The 23987-nt window shown below is 38.7% G+C and overlaps 1 long non-coding RNA gene across 1 annotated transcript; it reads right to left on the bottom strand.

The window, feature by feature from the left end:
- Window positions 1–20511: 20511 nt before the first annotated feature.
- On the bottom strand, window positions 20512–22499 carry LOC308693678. The gene is made up of 4 exons (XR_014030502.1): window positions 22448–22499; window positions 21945–22001; window positions 21349–21423; window positions 20512–21258 (listed from the first exon to the last, which is right to left on the bottom strand). It is a non-coding gene; the product is annotated as an uncharacterized lncRNA (long non-coding RNA).
- Window positions 22500–23987: the final 1488 nt, after the last annotated feature.

Here is a 23987-nt window from a genome sequence, read left to right as displayed (position 1 = left end):
ACCGCTACCATTTTGTCTATTTAAACGGAGAAAAATCGATCATAACTCCAGTAAACTATGGAGTGCCGCAAGGATCTGTGTTAGGCCCTCTATTATTCTCAATATATATGCTGCCACTTGGAAATATTATAAGGAAACATGGAATTAGTTTCCATTGTTATGCTGATGACACTCAACTATATATTTCATCACGGCCGGATGAAAACGCTAAATTATCCAAATTGACAGAGTGTGTTAAAGATATAAAAGATTGGATGACGCACAATTTTCTTTTATTAAATCCAGATAAGACAGAGGTAATACTTATCGGTTCAAAAAACCGCCCACAAAACCTCTCACAATACAACTTTAACATAGTAGGGTGTCCTGTTACTTTATCCTCTACAGTAAAAGACCTGGGTGTTATATTAGATTGTAACTTGTCTTTTGAAAATCATATTTCATATGTTACAAAAACAGCATTTTTTCACCTTAGAAATATTGCTAAATTACGTAACATGCTATCTGTCTCTGATGCAGAAAAGCTAGTTCATGCATTCATGACCTCGAGACTAGATTACTGTAATGCTTTATTAGCTGGTTGTCCTGCATCCTCAATAAACAAGCTACAGTTAGTCCAAAATGCCGCCGCTAGAGTTCTTACTAGATCAAGAAAGTTTGACCATATAACACCAATTTTATCATCACTACATTGGTTACCTATAAAGTTCCGTATTAATTACAAGGTATTGCTACTGACTTATAAAGCCCTAAACGGCTTAGCTCCAGTTTATTTAACGGATCTTCTATCGCCCTATAATCCATCGCGCTCTTTAAGATCACTAAATTCGAGGCTTTTGGTCATACCTAGGATATCCAGATCCACCAAAGGAGGGAGAGCATTTTCACATTTAGCACCAAAACTCTGGAATAGCCTTCCTGATACTGTTCGTTGCTCAGATTCGCTCTCCCAGTTTAAAACTAGATTAAAGACGCATCTCTTCAGCCAGGCATTCATATAATATTTTAATCTTACAGTTAAATCCGGTCTCTACTTCATAAACGCCAGAGGAGAACTGGCCCCCGACTGAGCCTGGGTTCTCCCAAGGTTTTTTTTTCTCCATTGGGTCACCTAATGGAGTTTTTCGGTTCCTTGCCACTGTTGCCTTTGGCTTGCTCAGTTGGGGATACTTAATTTGATTAATCGATTCAACAGTGCTATTGATCTGCATTACCAAACGTGGATGTTTTACACCAGAAACAAACACTGATGTACTATTTTATTTAATACTGTGAAGCTGCTTTGATACAATCTGTATTGTGAAAAGCGCTATATAAATAAAGTTGACTTGACTTGACTTGACTTAATACCAATATATTGAAACTGTCTGTTATATATCCATAGGCTTCTCCCTTAATAAAGGAGTCCAGACATTAGAAAAATATCAGTCTACTCATGCGTTTTATATTTAATATGAGGGAAATAGCATGTGCGTTACATTTTTTATAGTAATTCTAATTACACTGCGCAAACCAAAAGTAGCCTAATACTAGCCTACCCACCGGATGAAGAAGCGTTGTCTCTCCGCAGAACATAAATTATTCATTTTATTTAATTTTTCGTGTTTGAATTTATGAGGAAAAAACAATGTAATGGACGGAGAACTGCGTTACGGACTGACCACTCTGAAAACGGCACTAAAAGACTGCTTTAAAACTTTCACAGAGACCTCAAACAGAAAGCACAAAGCCTTTCTTTAAGGTGAAATTCGTTTTGTATTAATTGTATCTTAATTTTAATCATTGTTTCATCTACCAAATGCCAGGATTTAATAGGCAAAATAAGAAGTAAATAGGCCTATATCAGACAATAGATAATCAGGACATAGAGGCGCCGACGCCTGAACTGCAGTGGGTCTCATAAATGAACCGAAACTCAACGCCTAGGCCTACTTGCATCACAGACATGTCTACTTTTAAACAGAACAATTCAAAATGAAAGAAAACAGACTGCTCTCTGCTTATGTATGAAATGTGCATTTCTCTGTGGTGCGTTCACGAAGATGCAGGCTGGTTGAAGTCATTTAATGGGCTGGTGAAGTCACCGTCTATAATTTGTTTTCATTCGGTGTCTAATATTTTAAAGGCCGATGCAGCACAAACTAAAATTGTACTGGCACAAAACAGCACAAAGGAAGCACAAACGAACGAGACTATTTTGGGTGAATTTGGAGCATGTGGGGGGGCTGGTGACGTCATCGTCTATAATTCAATTTCTGATATTTTAAAACCCAACGCAGCACAAACGAAAATTTTACCGGCACAAACCAGCACAAACGAAGCACAAACGAATGAGACTATTTTGGGTTAATTTGGAGCATATGGGGGGCTGAGTGACCTCAGAATGACCTAAAAATATCATTTTAATATCTAAAAAACCGAAGCAGCACAAACGAAACTTTTTACAGCACAAACCAGCACAATCGGAGCACAAACGATTGAGCATAGTTTGGGTGAATTTGAAGCATGTGGGGGGGCTGGTGATGTCGTCAACAATAATTGAATGTATAATATTTTAAAACCGAACGCTGCACAAACGAAAATTTGACCGGCACAAACCAGCACAAATGAAGCACAAACGAACGAGACTATTTTGGGTGAATTTGGAGCATATGGGGGGCTGAGTGACCTCAGAATGACCACATAATATTATTTTAATATCTAAAAAACCGAAGCAGCACAAACAAAACTTTTTACAGCACAAACCAGCACAAACGGAGCACAAACGATTGCGTGTATTTTGGGTGAATTTGGAGCATGTGGGGGGGCTGGTGACGTCATCGTCTATAATTCAATTTCTGATATTTTAAAGCCCGACGCAGCACAAACGAAAATTTTACTGGCACAAACCAGCACAAACGAAGCACAAACGAACGAGACTATTTTGGGTGAATTTGGAGCATGTGGGGGGGCTGAGTGACCTCAGAATGACCTAAAAATATTCTTTTAATATCTAAAAAACCGAAACAGCACAAACGAAAATTTTTACAGCACAAACCAGCACAAACGGAGCACAAACGATTGAGCATAGTTTGACGACGTTTTGCGTTGGGTGGGGGGCCAACTTCACGCAGGTGTTTGCAGAGAGTGTTGGATTTGTGAAATGTCAGAACTGGAGGAGTATATTACATTGTCAACAGCATATAAGTGAATTGAACAGTCAGGACAGATTTGTAGTAAATCACTGATAAAAATGGAAAATAAAAGAGACCTGAGGATGAACTTTGAGGAACACCTTTATCAATAATATTTGAGGCAATTAGGCTACCTTATCACTGAGTTTCGGTTAATTTATGAGACAAGCTCCAGTTCACGCGCCAGCGCCTCCGTGTCGTGATTATATTATTAATATATTTACTTCTTATTTATTAACTGACAAAAGTACAAAGATAAAAATGTCAATGTTGTCTCTGGCCAAATTAATTGTATTTTGTAAATATAAACTAATTTTGATATTGATGGCTGTAACACACTCTAAAAAATTTGGGACAGAGGCAAAATAAAAGTGAAAAGATTACAGAATATCCAAGTTAAACCGTTTTGAAACAGTTCAAAATTAGAAGGTGAATTGGTAATAGGTGAGGGTATCTTGTTAGCGTATAAAAGGAGCATCCACCAAAGGCTCAGTCTTTGCAAGAAAAGATGGGTCATGGCTCACCACTTAGTGCCAATTTTCATGAAAGTATTGTCAAACAATTCAAAAATCAATTTCTTTTTACAGACTGAAGAAGTCAAGCAACATTTTATTTTATTTTATAAGTTGCATCGTGGAAAAATTGCAAAGTGCATGTGAATTAAAAACGGGTAAAAATGAGCAAGCAAACGTTTCAGCACATTGCTATCTTCAGTGCTCACTATGCAACAGACATTGGCTGCGTCCGATTTCAATAAGAACTTACTTAACGAGCGCTAAAAGAGTAGGTACTTTATAGCCTGATCGCGTTAAGTATGAATGCGATACGTACATCATCCGCCATGTTGACGTTATTGTGTAACCTATGATGTTCTCAAAAGCGCAACAACTTATGAGCGACAGGTTTAATTCATCTATCTGTAAATATCTTGATACTGATGTAACTAATTTTGTGGTCTTGTTGAAGAAACAGTTGCACATTTCTTTTGTGATTGTAGTATAACCAATAAATTTAGGAATAATTTAAGTTATTATATTTCTAACCCTACTGTGACCCACAGTTTTATCCTTAAAGATATTATTTTTTATTACGAAACCCCAAAATCTTAATTTCTTGAATGTTTTTATTTCTTAATTTTATATGTAACATTTTTCACCCACAAGCAAAAGTGTCACGGTTTGTTTGGGTTATTGTGTCATGTTCACGTCCTTGTATTCATTTTCCTGTTTGCCATGTGCTTCCCTTGTTTGTGCCATGTTCTAGTCATGTGATCCTACCATGTGCTCCCGTTATCATGTGTTTTATGTTGTCATGTTCTTAATGGTTTATTGCATTGATTGTGCACAGGTGTCCCTTGTCTTGTCATTAGTAGTCTGTGTATTTAAGCCCTCATGTTTGCCATGTGTCTTTGTATGATGGACTATGGTAGTATAGTGTACATCAGCAGCTAGGTCTCATCTAAATAAACTGGATGTAATCCAGGCTCAGGCATTGAGAGTGTGTAGTGGTGCTTTTAAAACATCGCCTGTTTCAACGATACAAGTAGAGATGGGAGAAATGCCATTGGAAGTGAGGAGGAGGCATCTGATAGCAAACTACTGGACTAATTTGCAGGGACATAATGACTTGCACCCCACAAAAGAAGTGCTAAATGAATGCTGGGGGAATGGGGGAAATAAAAAGGACTACTTTGATCAGATAGCGAACAATATAGGGAAAGAGCTTGAGGTGATTAATATGAAGGTTAGTTCTACGGTAGTATATCTAGTCATGGCCCCATGGAAGATTATATGTCATGAGGTAGATTGGCATCTATGAGAGATTAAAAGGAAAGAAGAAAGAGCTGATCTGGTAGGTGTGTTTAACCCTCTGGGGTCTGAGGGGTTTTCTGGGCCCTGGAGGTGTTCTGACATGCTCTGACATTTGTGCTTTTTTTCAGTTATTTATAAACATGTTAATGGCAAAGGTGTAAATTCACTCTATATAGCACAAACAGGGCTACCATAATATGTGATCAACATGTATGTATATGTTTGAATTTTTAAGAGAATAATGTTTATGCGTGGTTATTGAAAAAAATAAAAATGAAAGTTGCTGAAATAAGACCACAAAACACATACTAAATATGTGTCAACAAGACTTTTGACTAATGAATGTTGTCGCTTCGAGTTCTGGCTTCAAAATGATGTGAAAATCATCCTGCCTAATCGTTCACACACAATTTAAATCAATGTATTGTTTTATAAGACAAGTTTTGCTTGGAAAGCCAATATGCGAGGGGGGCTTGTTTGAGGAGTGGTTTACACCTGAGAATACAATGTCCCACCCAGTATGCGTAATGACTCTGCATAATGAGCCATTCATTCAGGTGTGACACTGACTGAGTAGCCTGGTTAAAACCAGACCCTTCTCCATTGAAACTGAGTGTAGGGTCTGGCGAAGCTATGTAGACAAATCATTTCCAAAGGGGTGTCACCAACCGACGTAGCTCAAATTCCTTTGGGCGCAATTGGATAGTCTTAAAACCAATCAGATCGATGAAGGAGATGATGTATGCTTCGAGTGTTGTTCTTTGCTCCGGTTTTAACGAAAACGGTAAAATCGCTCAAAACAGACGCGATAACTGATTCGTTTATATACTGTCTATGATTCGAACGAGTGATGTTCCACGGCGGCATCCATCTTTGTAATGAAATCTCCTTCAGCGTCGCTGCGCTGTCGTCAACATGTAAATCCCTCCCCAAACGTTTCTGATTGGTGCCGCGATTTCGGCGGCACAGAAATGAGTTTGAATGGGTTCTTCTCCAGACTATCCTGGAGAGAGAATTAAAATTCGCCGGAAGTAGTCTGGGTTTTCCCAGGCTACTGACTGAGACCCACAAGAAAGAATGCAAGGACAAAAGATATATTTCGAAGAAGACTTATATTGACCATTTAAGATTTTGCTTACATCTATCTTGTAAATATGTTTTGCTATTTTATTAAAAAGGTTATAATTACAACAATAATTACAATTTCAACAATATTTCAAGTGTAAACTCTTTACTCTTTCTTTGTAAAAAAATGATTATAGGCCTACATTTTATCATATGTATTCATTAATTTGAATATAGCCAACATTGGAACATCTAACATCTTAGTTTATTACTTTATTTTTGACAAAAAGAGTATTATATATTTATATATATATATATAGTATTATATATATATATATATATATATATATATATATATATATATATATATATATATATATAGAACTTATGAGCAGAAATTGTTAAACAAAAGCTTATTTGATGTGGCAGTATATTCTACAGTAAAAACTGTACCCAAATCTAGTCAACAAAATGTTGTCATTCATATTTCGCCTGACTGTAACGTTGTTTTTATGAAATATTAGGGCATATAAATGTTAATTTGCAGTTTAATACGTTGCTTATACAAAGACATTTTATTTCAACATATTAAAGCGGTTTATTCTTTCACACACAGACACACGATTCATATTTAGGCTAAACAGTCTTTACAAATATGTACCCTTCATTCATCTCACAGAAACGCGATTCATATTATAGAAACGCGATTCATCTTTTTGCGGTTTACATAGGCCTACACTAACGTTATTCCACATTAACCCTTGAGAAAAGATAACTTAGCCTACCTCACTCCTCAGCGGGATCTATTGCTCCTCATATCAGCACTGTTCTGAGGAAACTTTTCTCCAGGATTATTAGGTAGGCTATATTATGCCTCACTCGCGGCGCGCTGTGTTTACAGCTGATGTGGGCGTTTCACAGGTCTGAAATGGTTCTCAAAATTTGCGTTTGAATAGCGCGCGCTCTCCGGGGCATGGTCACATTACATTTGAATGAGCTCTAATGAGCTCGACTGGAATCGCTCTCTTTTAACACAGATTTCACAAGATGAGAATATTTGTTTTTTATATAAATTACTTCATTTAAAAGAAGAGAATTCAAGCTTCATGCCTGTGCATCTGTATGCCTGTTTGACTGAGTATTCGCTGAGTTGCAGTTCATTTTCAGACGCGTTTCAGAATGGACTACACTGACAGAGAGAAGGCAGAACTCGCATCACGTTTATTTTTCTTTATTTGGCAAAAAGCACAACACTTTGTTTTTATTGTGAGTATACACAAAAATAATACACATTTAACAGGATCGATTGATGTATGAAACGTGTTTGTAATATCAAAGTCAACAGAGCAAAATGAATCTCTTTTGAACTGATAAAAAAAAAAGCGAGCAAATCACGCCGGCGTGATTGCCGACCTCAGAGGGTTAATGATCATGTTACAGAAGTATATACAAACTATACTCAAATCTATACAGTTGGAACCAAGTGTCCTGAGACAAGAATTGGATTGGTGGTTCCAGCAAGAGGAATTGAAGTTAATAGAAGAATAAATGGAAAAAATGGAAATAGACAAAGTTGTAATATGTTTAGACTCAGCATCAGCCCTAGTGAGTGTAAGATCTTTCCATTCAAAAAGTCAACAAGATATACTATATGAAATCCTCTGCTCAGTTACAAGAGTATCAAATAAAGGGGGTCAAATTAAATTTTGATGGGTCCCAGTGCACATAGGAGTGAAGGGAAATGAAGAAATAGACAAGGTGGAGGCATCGAAGAAGGAAAATGTAGAAATGCAAATAAGAAAAAGTAAAGCAGAAGTGAAGTGCATAATCTTGGAAAAAATAAACCAAAAGTGGCAAGAAATGTGGGATAAAGAGGGTAAAGGGAGACATCTTTACCATATTCAAAGGAGTATCAAAGTAAAAAAGGTAAGAAGTGAATACAGGAGAGAGGAAATTGTATTAACTAGGTTAAGGTTGGGACATTGTGCTCTAAATAAAACATTAAAAATGGTAGGGAAACATCAGACTGGTGTATGTGAGGATTGCCAGGAACAGGAAACTGTGTAGCATGTCATTCTACATTGTAGAAAATGCAGTAACTCACTTTAAAATCAACCCTAAGTATGAGCCAAAGAGAACAGGTGAGAGAACTAATAGTTTATTTAAGTAAAACTGGACTTTATTATAGGATATGATGGATAAGTTTTTTTATTTAATTTTTTACTATTATTATTATTTATTTATTTTCTCACCCCGCCCTCCCCTCATCCCAACTCTTTGTAGAATTATACTTATTGATTGATCCACACTCTGAGAAGAAGAAGAAGAAGAAGAAGAAGAAGAAGAAGAAGAAGAAGAAGAAGAAGAAGAAGCTGATTGGGGTAAATTTCAAAAATTGAGTGATGATTCTATGACTAGGGTTGATGTTTCTGAAAGCATATATGATGTTAAAGGGATAGTTCGCCCAAAAATGATATTTAACCCATGATTTACTCACCCTCAAGCCGTTCGAGATGCATATGTCAATCTTTTTTCAGACGAACATATTTTCAGTTATTTTAGAAAATGTCTTAGATCTTTCAGTGGTTATAATGTGAAGTTATGGGGTCCACTCCGTCAAGTCCCAAAAATGTGCATGCATCCTTCACAAAAGTAATCCATCCGGCTCCATGGGGATAAACGGAGGCCTTCTGAGGGTAATCCGTGCGGTTTTGTCGTAAAAATATACATATTTAAAACTTTATAAACGAAAATAACTGGCTTCCGGTAGCGGTCGACGCGCGTTCACGGAGATGGATGCTGGCGTATGACGTAGGACGTAGCGTAGGAAGCGTCGTGACGAAGAACGAACGTAGAGTTTTGTTTTGCTCTGCTCTCTGGCTGCGCTGTCACGTTCGTTCTACGTCACGACGCTTCGTACGCTACGCCCTACGTCATACGCCAGCATCCATCTCCCATTTTTGAAATATACCCAAACTGTAACAGATACAGTTCATGAACCCTTTGTACTAAAAGCACAAGTATGATCTCATTTGAAAGCTGACACCTGGCAGTTTATTGTAAATGTAGAATTAATTATTATCATAATGAAAAAATAGTTATAAATAGCTTCAAAGTTTTGTAAAGTTATTAGAAATGTATCATTGTATCAATCTAGAAATGCACTGCAGCTAAAGCCACATGTCTGACCATGTTACATGTTGGCTACACTGAGATTCGATCTCGGATCGCTTTAAGCTCTGCGACGTTCATGTTGTTGCATTGACCACAGCGCTATCGTTTGAATACTGTTAAACTAATGTCTTATGCTCTTACAAAGCCTCATTGATGTGGCCTAATATTTTTTAATTGCAATGTTTTGTTGAATTTTTTTTTTCATTATTCAATTTAATTTCAGTATTATGATTATGAATTCGTTCAATGTTTCATTTGAATTGATCAAGTTTTCAATCGCTCTCAATGAGCCGCGGCGGGGCGGCAGATTACGCAATAGAGAATAAACTGACACTTTGCAAAGTCTGTGATTGTAGCGCCTTTTAGCGGTAAGAGGCTGCAAATACACACACGCAATTTACCGCCGCGAGAACGGCGTATTATTCTGGTTGAGTACCATCTGTATTTACTTTAAGGTATTACTTCTAACGTTTAAGGCATTAAATGGTCTTGCACCTCCATATATGTCTGATCTACTTTGCTCTTACCGCCCTGCCCGGTCCCTAAGATCAGCTGAACTTAGTTTATTGTCCAAGGTCATTTAGTGTTAAAGGAATAGTTCACTTTAAAATGAAAATTCTGTCATCATATACTCACCCTCATGTTGTTTCAAACCTGTATGAATTTCTTTCTTCTGCTGAACACAAAGGAATATATTTAGAAGAATGTCAGTAACCAGACATAGTATATTTTTTTCCTACTATGGAAGTCAATGGGACCCAGAAACTGCCTGGTTACTGACATTCTTCTAAATATCTTCCTTTCTGTTTAGCAGAAGAAAGAAATTCATACAGGTTTGAAACAACATGAGGGTGAGTATATGATGAATTTTTATTTTAAAGTGACCTATCCTTTTAATGCTCCTAAATTATGGAATTCACTACCCCTTACACTTCATAATATCTCATCCGTGGCTACATTCAAGACTCAGCTAAAAAAAAAACTATTTAACATGTATTTTGGATAATGTGACTCTTACGTCCCAAGATGATTTAATTTTGTCTAAGGACATTAAGGGAGTAACATTTATTTTGTCAGTGAATATCTTTAGAAAGTACAATACAAACAGTGGAAATAATAATAATGCAGAGGAATTCAGAGTACGAATATTAATTTATTCATATTCCCAGCCCATAAACACAATGGGAAAATAAACTTTAAATAATTCCAAATATAAGTTATCAAACAAAGATAAAGAAAAATACAATGGAATTCACCAAATAAAATGAAGAGCATGAGTGCTGCCCAAATCAAAGAACTAAATAAAACAAAACACCTCTAACTTTAACCATGAAATCTAACCTAGCTAAATCAAAGAAAAATCAAAAAGAAACATCGTCGGCGTGCTAACACACCCCTTAACTTACCTCCGCTAACTAACAAACAAAAATTACAGCTCAAGGCAACACTCTCTAAACTAATGAACTAATACATAACATACGCTACGTGTGGCAGGATGTATGTCACGTGACATTCTGGCTTGCTCTTCATCAATGAGCACGAGGACACACGGTCAAAACCGATCAATAAAGTAAACACAACAGTTAAAGAACTAAATAAATAAACAAATTGACAACAAATGAGGGACACAGGTCTAACATGGGCTACATAGTAAACCTCTACGAGGCACGCACGCACATACAGCCAAAACCCAACCAAAGCCCTGCTTGAAGACAGTTGGCGTCAGTGTTGCCAGATTGGAAATGTCCAAGTATCGTACCAGAAGCTCAAAATTATCGTATTTATTTACACGCAAGGTCTCTCGCTCCCTCTCTCTATACGTTCTTCCGGCCGGTGGACGTAGAATCCACAACTAGATCAATGAGAAGCCCTATGATTACAACAACCATCATTTGAAGTGTCACACAGTTCTGAAATTATCGTACATTACAAGATTTTTTCCATTATTGATCGTACATCGTACAGAGGTCAAAATTATCGTACAAATACAATAATTATCGTACATCTGGCAACACTGGTTGGCGTCACCTTTTATAGCCAGCTTCCGGTGGAGCGTCATGGAGACGAACGAATCCCAGAGGACTGACAGGATCTGAAGCCAATCAGAATCTGATAACAAGACACAGATCATAAATACACAAACATAATTGTAACAGTGACTATATTTGTCCTTATGTGATTGTAATGTGTGTGCGGGTGTGTAAATGTATTGTAATGTACAATGTAAAGCGACCTTGAGCTACGGAAGCTATATATATAAAACCTCTTCTTCTTCTTCTTCTGCTTCTTCTTTTTCTTCTGTCTAAACTTTGGTCCAGCTAACTTTAAAAAATCTTGAAAAATAAGGCAAATATTTGGCAATTGCTCTCCCACCAGAATGCAAACATCACACTTTTGGAGCTTACATTCACATAATTTCAGCTGCATGACTGAACTTTGTCCAGTTGCAGTACAGACATAAAATGTTAAAACAAAGACATAAAATGGTATTTTCTTTTATAATACCATAAAAAAATTGGCCTCTCTTTAGATTAGGTCAAAATTGTTTGGTACAATGTACTTATTGTGTTCATGTCGTATTGCAGAACACTATTGATGTGGGACCTTACCATAGTAAGGTTAAGGACAGGTTTCGTCGTTTGGTTAGGTTTAAGTGTGGATTAAAGGGGTGGTTGATTATGATTTCACTTTTCTAACTTTAGTTATTGTGTAATGTTGCTGTTTGAGCATAAACAACATCTGCAAAGTTATGTAAGCTCACACTCGATCGGCGTGGAAGGTCTACGTGTTACTGTTATTTCTCGTGGCAAAGTATTTTTGATTAAATGCAATACATTTTCTCATATGTATTATCCTGTTATTTCATCTGACTCCATAAATGAAAAGGTTTTAATGATATCTGTGCATCATTAAATGTGAGTGAATGTTTGACTATTCCTTTTAACTCTTTAATGAAAATAATGTCAAAGTCAGTTAGAATAATCAAATGTAGATTTGTGTACACCAAATGTAGACAAATGTAAGTAAAAGAGATGTGAACGTACTCGGTTACTAACGTAACCTCGGTTCTCTCTAGAGCAGGGGTTCTCAAACTATCTGGAGATAGGGACCCCTCATAGGGCAGAAAAAATTCCAAGGACCCCCTCATAACCGCAACACAAATGTAATAGCTAAATCATGTGTGTGTGTGTGTGTGTGTGTGTGTGAGAGAGAGAGAGAGAGAGAGAGAGAGAGAGAGAGAGAGAGAGAGAGAGAGAGAGAGAGAGAGAGAGAGAGAGAGAGAGAGAGAGAGAAAGATGGGAAAGGGGCAGGGGCGTGTCACAGGTCGGGGTGGAGCGCCAGCGGGCCGCCCACCCCTTCGCTTGCGTGCCGCCCCTGAGGAGCCGGCCGTGGGCACAAAGGGAAAAGGCGGACACAACATTGAAAACAAATGTTCTTTATTAAATAAATAAAAACAGTGTCTAAAAAGTATCTTCAGCGTTCTCTTTATGTATCTCAGCACTTTCAGACAGAGAGAGGAATGAACAGAATTCACAGCTTCCGCGTTCTCTTCTTCAGCGAGCTCTTCGCGTATCTCAGCGCAGCATTAGCCGGCTCTTCACTGGACTCAGGCAGAGAGAGGAATAGATACATGTAACTCACAGCATTAGCAGGCTCTTCACTAGCCTCAGACAGAGAGTGGAGGATAATGGTATTTCTCCAATGAAGCTGTAACTTCACAAGGCTCAGATAAAGGAGAGGTTAATGAACAGCTGTGACTGCGAGTGAACAGCAAACAATTCCCACACTCACATATCCACCACACACTGTAAGATTTCACTAGTGCTCATTTCCACAATAAAACTGCAATTCAACAGACTCACGGTGCAGCTAAGGCTTGCACCCGCAATCCAGCCGAAGTCTTCTCTGTCTCTCTCTCTCTTCCTCGCTCTCTCTCTCTCAGCTTACCTACCTTTTATACTCAACTTTGGGAGCATGTGCCCCAATCAGCGCTCTAGCTCCTCCCCTATGGGATCAAATTCCCGCCAAATATATAGCGGTCGCGTATAAAAAAATAATAAGCGTGAATCAAAAATTTAAAAACACATGTAAAAATATATTGCACAAACTGAAAAAAAGAATGCAAAATGATCAGAATAGCAAACAACGTGGTCACGGATCAAAATATAATAAGCGTGAATAAAGAAATAACAAGCATGAATAAAAACTTTAAACACATTAAAAGTTATTTTGCACAAAACTTAAACTTATGGTCATGCTTTGTTAAAAAGTATGGTTTTATTACTGTGTACTTTGTGCTTTCTTGCATTTTCTGCTCATATTACTCTCTTGTACGCTTGTGATGTTTTTCTCTTCGCTCTTCTTTCTATGTTCTGTGCTTGCTCTATGGCGACAAATCAATGCCAATAATAAACGAGTGCACAACTGATCCCTGCGCGCGCGCATGACATCATCTCTGCACGCAATACAAGCCCTCGCGCGCGCGCATGATCATTCCCCACGCGCTCGCGCTTGATCTGCTCTCGCCTGCTGCTTTTGCTCGCTCGAACACTTTTATTTTTGGCAGTAGAGGGGCGGGACTTACTGTTTTAATAAACTCAAATGTCATTGGTTACTTTTCCCCTTTTACAGAAGTCAGTTGCGATTGGACGCCTGTCCAATGACTCGTAATTCACTTGACTTGAGACATGAATCACTTCATTTGTTTTATTCATTGTGGTTTATTAATGTGTAATGTAACTTAATGCATTGTTAATATAGAATAGATTCTTACCAGATACTTTATTAACAGAAAGTCTTATTGCATTGTGTCGTTAACCTGTTAACCGTTGCCAGTGCGCCCGCACACTGAAGCGTTTTTTTTTTTTATTTAGTTCAAATTTACTATCAGATTTAATGTTATACCTTGACAAACTATACATCATTAAAAAGATATAAGACTCAAGTTTCAGTATTTGACCACTATTGTATTCTGAGAAACTTGTAGCGACAGTTATTTCTTAATTTCTGTCAGGAGTTATGAAATGAAAAAATGAGTCGATACCTTTAATATGAATTATGCGCTTTCAGCCGCTTTCATTCATAAAAAACTCCCGTGCTGTCGTCATGACAGCGATACACAAAACAACTTCCCTCAGGGCTTTAGCTCAAAAATGTGCAGATTTGGAGAAATATTGATAGATTCCCATACGTTTACATCAGATTTCTATTGACAGGAATAATATTTATTGAATTTATACCCAAATGCGTCGATGTAATCATTATGAGCGGTTAGATACACTGAGACTGTGTTTTAAATTCATACCAATAGCCTGAGGGCGCTATATGCACAATAATAGTCCATATATGGAACATGAAGAAGAGCCATGATCATGTGACATTCCAGGACGTCACAGATAAACACAAAGCTAACAAGAGATCGCGCTGTATAACATGCAGATTAAGATGTTTTGAAGACAATAAACATGATTGCAATGATATTTGAGTTACCTGTGTTTTTCAAGCCATGCCAGGTATTTCCATAATAATAGATTATATTTATAATGTAATGCTAATCTATATAGACTAATCATTGTGCAGAATACTATCAAATAGTATATTTTCTGTCTGATTTTTTTATCTGATGCCAAATTAGATCACAGAAGATTATTGAAAACATTTTATTTGCGTTATAAAGTACGTTTGGAGCACAAACATGGTTTTAATCTCATAAATTGTCATGTATTGATGGTGTGCTAAGCTAACATGCTAGCTAGCTCTAGGTGCTTCTATCTTGAAAAACATTTAACTAAATACAGAGTTTTAGACTTATCATCTTCATATTTTATATATAATATGGTCAGACATGTGGCTTTAGCTGTAGTGCATTTCTAGATTGCTACAGTGCCAACTTCAATTTTATTTTCATGATGTTTCATAAAAATAAATTTCTAATAACTTTACAAAAATTTGAAGCTATTTATAACTATTTTTTTCATTATGACAATAATTAATTCTACATTTACAATAAACTGCCAGGTGTCAGCTTTCAAATTAGATCATACTTGTGCTTTTAGTACAAAGGGTTTATGAACTGTATCTGTTTCAGTGTGGGTATGTTATTTCTGGGGATTTTTCAAAAGTGGGGTTGCAGCTTAACAGGTTAAAAGATATTTAGGCTACAGACTATGACACATTTTTTTATGGTTATTAGCATTGCAAATTGCATATCTTTTATAAATTTTTAGGTAATATAAGTGGTTAATTATGTTTTCTATTAAATGCAAAAGGGGTTCTGGCTTCTCAAGTTAAGATACAGTACACAGCATGAATTAGCTTACAAATGCCTTTTCAGAATTTGCTACAAAATATAGAGAAACAAAATTAAACCCAGCAAATTAGATATTAAAATATTATATAGTGATCTTAACCATCTAACTTTTTGTAAGCTAATAACCTAATAAGAGAAAGTATGAGGCAAGTACAGTACATAGTATAAATGATTACACCCCATCTGAACATAACATATCTTAAAAAAAAAAAAAAACATGTCCTAGATAAAGAAAAAAATCTGAATTTGTTTGTTTCAGAGGGGTGTAATCATTTATGCTGTGTACTGTATCTTAACTTGAGAAGCCAGAATCCCTTTTACATTTAATAGAAAATATAATAAACCACTCAAAATTGAAATAATAGTAATACACAGGATGATAACAAAAAGCTTACACAACAATTCTTGAATATTGATATAAACAAGTAATGTATCTTTCATCCAAAGCCCTTGTTATATTTGCAACTATTTAATGGATACGTTTTACATTTCTGAGGTTCTCAGAACTGTCACAGTGTCTGGTTGTGTTTCCCCGGGTATCCACTAGATGTCCTCCTTTTCCCCACGGTGTCATTCACAGGAACTACATGTCCCACTATCCCTGTCTGCGTGATTACACCCAGGTGTTGGTATTTTTAATCACCCAGCTGTCTCTCGTTGTTCCCTCGTTGTTCTTGTATTTAATGCCCTGTTTGTCTCATGTTCTGTGTGGATCGTTGTTTTATGTCACCTCGCTTGTGTTCCCGTGTTTCTTGCCTGTAGCCTGTTTATTGTTTTGTATTGCCTGTCTGGACTTTGAACCCTGCCTGTTTTGACTATGATTTTGGATTGCCCTATATAATAAACTCGTCACTGCACTTTGGATCCGCTTTGCCCTCTTCCTTGTGCGATCCGTGACAGAACGATCCACCACCACTAGGATCCAAGCAGGATGAGTGGCCGCCGCAATTTCCCCGCTGCCAGAGGAGAGGAGAGGAGATGGCCAGCACCATCAGACAGTAAGCCAGAGCCCAGAATGAACATTTTTGACTGCTTTGCGTTGTGGGCTCGGAGGACGGACGAAAGATTTTTCATCAAAACCCCTGATTCCCAGCCCACAGCAAGCCTCGGGTCGGACCACGCCCCCCGCCATGACAAGTCCTTCGAGGGGACCAAACTGGCTAAATTCCGCGGGACTCGTGGAGGTCGCAGAGGAGGCGGAGGGGGTCGGGAGGAAGTTCAGTCCCATCACCTGTTCTGGCCGCCCGTTGATCCAGAGGTCCCTCCGCCGTGGGCTCCACCCAGTCCAGAGCCGTCCACTCGCCATCAGAGACGGCGGAGGAGGAGGAAACCTCTCGGCCTTGACCACGGGTCCAAGACCGTGCCCATACAGCCTGCTGTCACCCCGGAGCCAGTGTCTGTTCCTGAGCCGGAGCCAGTGTCTGTTCCTGAGCCGGAGCCAGTGTCTGTTCCTGAGCCGGAGCCAGTGTCTGTTCCTGAGCCGGAGCCAGTGTCTGTTCCTGAGCCGGAGCCAGTGTCTGTTCCTGAGCCGGAGCCAGTGTCTGTTCCTGAGCCGGAGCCAGTGTCTGTTCCTGAGCCGGAGCCAGTGTCTGTTCCTGAGCCGGAGCCAGTGTCTGTTCCTGAGCCGGAGCCAGTGTCTGTTCCTGAGCCGGAGCCAGTGTCTGTTCCTGAGCCGGAGCCAGTGTCTGTGTCTGTTCCAGTTCCTGAGCCGGAGCCGTCTGTTCCTGAGCCCTCAGTGACCGCGACACTGGCCATTATGGCCACAGCCATGTGGTGTGTGTGGGCTACGCACACACTTGGACCGGTGGTGTCTGTTCCCGAACCGGTGGTGCCAGTTCCCGAGCCGGTGGTGCCAGTTACAGTGCCCGAGCCGGTGGTGCCAGGTCCAGTGCCCGAGCCGGTGGTGCCAGTGCCATTGCCCGAGCCGGTGGTGCCAGTGCCATTGCCCGAGCCGGTGGTGCCAGTGCCATTGCCCGAGCCGGTGGTGCCAGTTCCAGTGCCCGAGCCGGTGGTGCCAGTTCCAGTGCCCGAGCCGGTGGTGCCAGTTCCAGTGCCCGAGCCGGTGGTGCCAGTTCCAGTGCCCGAGCCGGTGGTGCCAGTTCCAGTGCCCGAGTCGGTGGTGCCAGTTCCAGAGCCGGAGCCGTTGGTGTCAGTTACACCGCCCGAGGGGTCGTCTCCGCCCTGGCCGCCCGAGGGGTCGTCTCCGCCCTGGCCGCCCGAGGGGTCGTCTCCGCCCTGGCCGCCCGAGGCTCTGTCCAGGCCCCTCGATGAACTGTCGTCTCCGCCCTGGTCGGCCGTTGGACTGTCTGTGTCACCCTGGCCCCCTTTGAGTCTGTTACCCCCTGTTTCTGTTTCCCTTCATGGACCTGGCCCCCCGTCCCTCCCCCTGATCCTCCACCGTGCCACCTCCCTCCTGAACTCTTGTTTTGTTCCGTGTCCTGTCTTGGAGTGTCTGGGAGCCACTCCGTAGAGGGGGGGTTATGTCACAGTGTCTGGTTGTGTTTCCCCGGGTATCCACTAGATGTCCTCCTTTTCCCCACGGTGTCATTCACAGGAACTACATGTCCCACTATCCCTGTCTGCGTGATTACACCCAGGTGTTGGTATTTTTAATCACCCAGCTGTCTCTCGTTGTTCCCTCGTTGTTCTTGTATTTAATGCCCTGTTTGTCTCATGTTCTGTGTGGATCGTTGTTTTATGTCACCTCGCTTGTGTTCCCGTGTTTCTTGCCTGTAGCCTGTTTATTGTTTTGTATTGCCTGTCTGGACTTTGAACCCTGCCTGTTTTGACTATGATTTTGGATTGCCCTATATAATAAACTCGTCACTGCACTTTGGATCCGCTTTGCCCTCTTCCTTGTGCGATCCGTGACAAGAACCAATATAATTTTGATTGGGTAAACGTAAATAGTGATGAATGGGAGTATAGTGGTAATGTAGTGGTGATATACAGCAAATACAGGTGAAACTCGAAAAGTTAGAACATCGTGCAAAAGTTCAAAATTAGAAAAATTCAAAATTAGAATATTGTGAAAAGGTTTTCATAAACTGTATGTAAGCCATAATCTTATAATTTATCTTTGATAAATTCTAACAAATAAAGGCTTGAAATATCTCACTTTGCAGGTAATGAGTCTATATAATATATTAGTTTCACCTTGTAAGTTGAATTACTGAAATAAATGAACTTGTCTCATGTCTCAAGTCAAGTGAATTACGAGTCATTGGACAGGCGTCCAATCGCAACTGACTTCTGTAAAAGGGGAAAAGTAACCAATGACATTTGAGTTTATTAAAACAGTAAGTCCCGCCCCTCTACTGCCAAAAATAAAAGTGTTCGAGCGAGCAAAAGCAGCAGGCGAGAGCAGATCAAGCGCGAGCGCGTGGGGAATGATCATGCGCGCGCGCGAGGGCTTGTATTGCGTGCAGAGATGATGTCATGCGCGCGCGCAGGGTTTGAATGAGCTTGCGAGTTCCCGTTTCTTCGCGTGTAGATCTGTTATCCTCTCGCGTATGTCATTTACCGCGCGCTAGCATCAGTTGTGCACTCGTTTATTATTGGCACTGATTTGTCGCCATATTGCTCTTCCAAATGTTGCAGTTCGAGTTTCATGTAAATTAGGGCGGGCTTAAGCGTCACCATTGGTCCACTAGTTCTAGATTGACAGATACTCCTCTAGCCAATCAATCGAAGAGGGGAGTTGACGTCACACCAATGCGACTAGTGGCTACTGATGCTTACTTGTTATACAGGGGAAGACGACCATCAACAGGACACCTTTAAACTGCATTTGTGCCTGCAACTCAAACTGTTGCCGGTATACGTATACCTGGCAATATGGTATAGTTAAATTCGTCATCCTAACAACGACCTGTTACAGTTATGCCTGTCTGATGATCCATCATTCACCTCTAATGCACTTGACCTGGCACCGCGAGCGTCGATCTTCTCCGAGCAGCCACCACCTACTGGCCGTTTTACTTTCATATTTAATCAATAACAAGGATGTGTAATGTCGGTCCTGGGTGCAGAGTTTAGCTCCTCCAACCCTAATCAAACACACCTGAACCAGCTAATCATCGTCTTTAGGATATTTAAGACAGGTGAGGTTTTTAATCGGAGTTGACGCTAAACTCTGCAGGACACCGGCACTAGAGAAACAACGTTACCTATCGCTGATGGAGATGTTGCTGTATTCAAATTTTAAGCTATATTTAAAACATTAATTCTAAAGTAATATGCAATTATGTAGCTATGTATGTAAACACAGTAAGTTTGTAATAAATCACTGTATTAAATTCAACTGGTTTCTCTATATCTTCTCTGTAACACAATCATTTTCAATAATCTTGTCAAATTTGGCGAGGTTAATAAAAAAAGGTAGGCAATGCGTAGCGGCGACAGGTCAAAGTCCTAAAGTCTTCAGACAATGGCCGTTTTTAACTTAGTTTTTGCAACGAATTGTAGTGTTTCATAATTGCAGGATGTTTCGCTTACAGCAGCCTTAGCATATTGACATCATGAGCCAAGTACACTGTAAAAATAAAAGGTGCCTGGAGGAACCTTTTGGGGTTCTTCACTTCGCCACACCGGCGGAACCGTCTGTAGATCCTCTAGGCACCCTTTAAAAAGGGCCGGTTCTCTGAGGAACCACACAGGTTTCCTGAGGAACTCTTATATAAGGCACTGTGTGGAACCACTTTGGGTGCCTCCAGGAACCAAATTTCATTTTTTTTAATATTTAATTTCATGGTGTTACTATGGTTACCTTTGACTTCTATTATAATAAACAAATTGAACCAAATACAAAATAAGAATTGTTTATTACATATTTGATATTCATTTTTATACATACACTTCCATGCACATGGGAAAAAAAGATAACTATAGATTAATATCAATGAATACACAAAAAAATAGTATAATACATAAGCAACATGAATAATCAACCATGTATATACAATAGATAAACAAGAAAAGACATATCAACAAAATGCATGGAAACACATATGTTCCACGAAATAAATCAATGTAAAAAAATTACATTTTGACTAATTAAAAATGTCCATCTTTACTTAACTTTAAAAAGATTTGTGTTTCAGTCCGATGGTCCAAGTCCAAAACTCTATCAGATGCCAAAAACAAACAACAAACAGTGCTAATATGCAAGTGCTCATTGTGCTGTAATATTCCTGAAAATTATGATCCTAACCTTTATCTCTATACCGAAATCTCAGATGGTTAGTTATTCAGCTATTTTGAATCATAAAATGTGAAGTCTGGGATGCCATTAGACTGGAGACTGTAATGTTCACTATAGCTTTTGAAAAGCTTAAATGTGTGACTTGAATCAACAGTGTTCATAAATGGTTGTTGAGTATTCTCATGAAACAAGATAGAGGAAGTAGAGGCTTCGACCCGGAAACAGTATTAAGGTGCAGTAAAATTATCTGTTGTTCTGTGAATGTTCACTGGTGAATTCCAGTCATTTCAATAAGAATCCACACGATCAGCAATTTCGTTTGTGGTCAAAAATGTCACTATGGGACCAAGTTGGTGTGAGGTAGCCTACTTAAAGAGTTAGAAAAGTGAAAAGGTACAGCAGATTCGTTTTCCGTCTGGTTTCCCTCTTTTCTGGTGGATGGTCCAGGCACTTCAGTGATTTTCAGGTCTACAGGAGGATTTTTATTCTTGTTCAAACTTGTATTTCAGCTTACCGAGATCCCTGCAAAGTACAAAATTTACTGTTAGTAATGTTATTAAAGTGATAGTTGTGAAATTTAAATAATTTCCTCAGCTTTGTGATGTTCCAAACCTGTTTGACTTTCTGTCTGTGGAACCCAAAAGCAGATCTAAGGCATAATGCAACCCCAGTCACCATTCAGTTTCACTGCATGAAACACAAGCAGAAAAAATTGTGTAAATCATTCATGAAACCATTCTTATGTACACTTGTCTAGTTCAATTCAATGCAACAATTTATGTAAAAATGGTTAAGCTCCAAAAATGTCCCAGAAAAGATCCTAAAAATAATCAATGAGTTCACAACTCATGTGTTATGGGTTGTGTTGTAAGTCTTCTGGAGCCATATAATATCCTAGCTTTTTCCTTTTTTTTTTTTTTTTTTTTTTTTTTTGTCGAAAAATACTAAACTTGAAGTTATAATTCAGAGTTAAAATGTCTTATATTCAAATGCAAATGATAAAGATATAAGACAAAATGCATAGCATTATTTGTGAACCAAACCTGTGATATTATTTTTCTGAGTAACATGATTGAGATTTGAGAGCATGAGGGAAGATTTTCAGAGAATAACTGATTAAAAAACACAAGTACACAGTCAAACAATACAATTTCACACAGAGAAAGTTCATAGTAATAAAGTACTTGCATGTGGTGCAGGTAACTTACTGTAATTCAATGTTGCCACTGATATGTTCAGATCATTTTAGAAATGTAATGGTTGTTCTGGGGAAACAAAAGAACAAAGCTGATTATTCACAACATAATATTTATTGACCAGTAAATGGCTTTAAAATGGTATTTGAGAGAATGAGGGCACCTGTAGCAGTAAATTTAGGCTATAAAAATAGACCAAACTATATTAACCTGCTTTTGTTATTCATAACAAACGCCAATGACGAAATAAATTAGTTAGGCTATATCAGCAATTTGAAGACACAGTTGTACAGAATATGTTGAATTGAATGACTAAATCAATAATTTCCATTTGTTCATTAGATCAACGTAGTTAGCATCGCGGCTAAAACCTTCATACCAGATACTGTGCAATAAACAAATGGTAAACACTGTAAAAACGTAGTAATGTATAATACATTTAGTTTATATATGTGTGTGTTTGAATATATAGTAAGTAGACTCTGTATTTATATTTATTTGGCGAGTTTACAAACCTTGTAACGGAGAGCCGAACAAATGGCGGAAGCTTTGATGAGAGGAGCCGTTACTTCAAACCCGATGACGTCGATCAGCTGAGCTTTGTTGCGCGCGAGCAGCGCGAGCATCACTGAAGCGACGACAGCGGAGGAATAGCAGCAGTTTCGTGACAGAATAAAACTTCTCTCCTCCTGGTTCTTCTTCATATTATTAATATTATTATTATTTAGTGTTGTTGTTTAAGGTTTAAATTACTTAATAAAATAGGCCTATACTAAATAAATGTAAGCTACCCAAGTGAAAAAGACGTAGGCTACTGTTAAATATATTAAAATGCATTAAAGTATATTTGTATTGTAGGTCTACTAAAAACACTCAAGTACATTTTTAATGCATTTAATAGTACGTCTTTTTCACCTGGGTATGTATACTGAATCAAACTTAAGTAGCCTATAATAATAATAATAATAGGATAATAATAATCTTATTCTGGCCTCACTGAACCATTGGGTTCCTCCAGATGCTGGCTTTAACATAAGAGATCTTCCAGGAACCACTTAAATGTTAAAAGATATTCCAGTAACCCTTTTATCACATTCAAGTTCCTCTATTTTCCCCCAAAGCACTTCGAGGTCTCATGGTAATGAAAAGGTGACTCCAGAACCTCTGAACTAAATACAAAGTGCTTAAAGGATCCCATAAGTTCCAGCAAGAACCTCAAATATTGTCAATGCTCCTCCAGTAACCCTACTATAGGAGAAAGAGCTTTGAGGCACCTAAATTACATTTTGAAGTTCCTTGAGTATCCAACAGGATATTTGAGGCTCCTTTAGTTTTTACAGTGTAGTATTGTTTAACACCAATTACCAGTGTGCACATTAACATTCTCATGTATCTCAAAAAAAAATAATTATTTATGTCCAGAGTTCAGATAGCTTTACTGCTTGAAAGTCTTTGTAAAGTTAAATTGAACTGCCGTCTTCCCTTGTAAGTGTAGCACTCCTGAAAAGGAGTATAATGATTAAAGAAAAATGAAATAAAAGAGAGTGCAGCAGTGCTTCTTTGTTGTTATATTTACTCAGAATGAAGTGCTTCACGGGCGCGCACCACCCACTGAAGTGTGCGGTGACCTATTTTTTTACAGTCTATGGCGGTGACGCAATCACGCTGGTATGCCAAGCGAAAATAATTAATTTAATAAATGCACATATCAAAGCACAAATAAGAAATTGAACAGTATATAAAAGTATTAGAAAAATAACATTTTAGTATATTATAATGGAATTGAAGAAATTGTACAAACATAAACAGCTTGTACCACGAGTCGCATTAGTGTGACGTCAACTCCCCTCTTCGATTGATTGGCTAGAGGAGTATCTGTCAATCTAGAACTAGCGGACCAAACGCTTAAGCCCGCCCTAATTTACATGAAACTCACACGACTGTGCAGCAGTTCACACTCACAATAAAAATACAATATAATTTAAAACAAAGACAAGCTCATTATACAAAGGAAATAATATTACAGATCTAGACAAACTGGGTTGCTTATAGTTA

This window comes from Scardinius erythrophthalmus (assembly GCF_964197995.2).
Source record: "Scardinius erythrophthalmus genome assembly, chromosome: 7".
In the NCBI taxonomy this organism is placed as follows: Eukaryota; Metazoa; Chordata; class Actinopteri; order Cypriniformes; family Leuciscidae; genus Scardinius; species Scardinius erythrophthalmus.
This window is presented reverse-complemented; position numbering and strand designations above follow the sequence as displayed.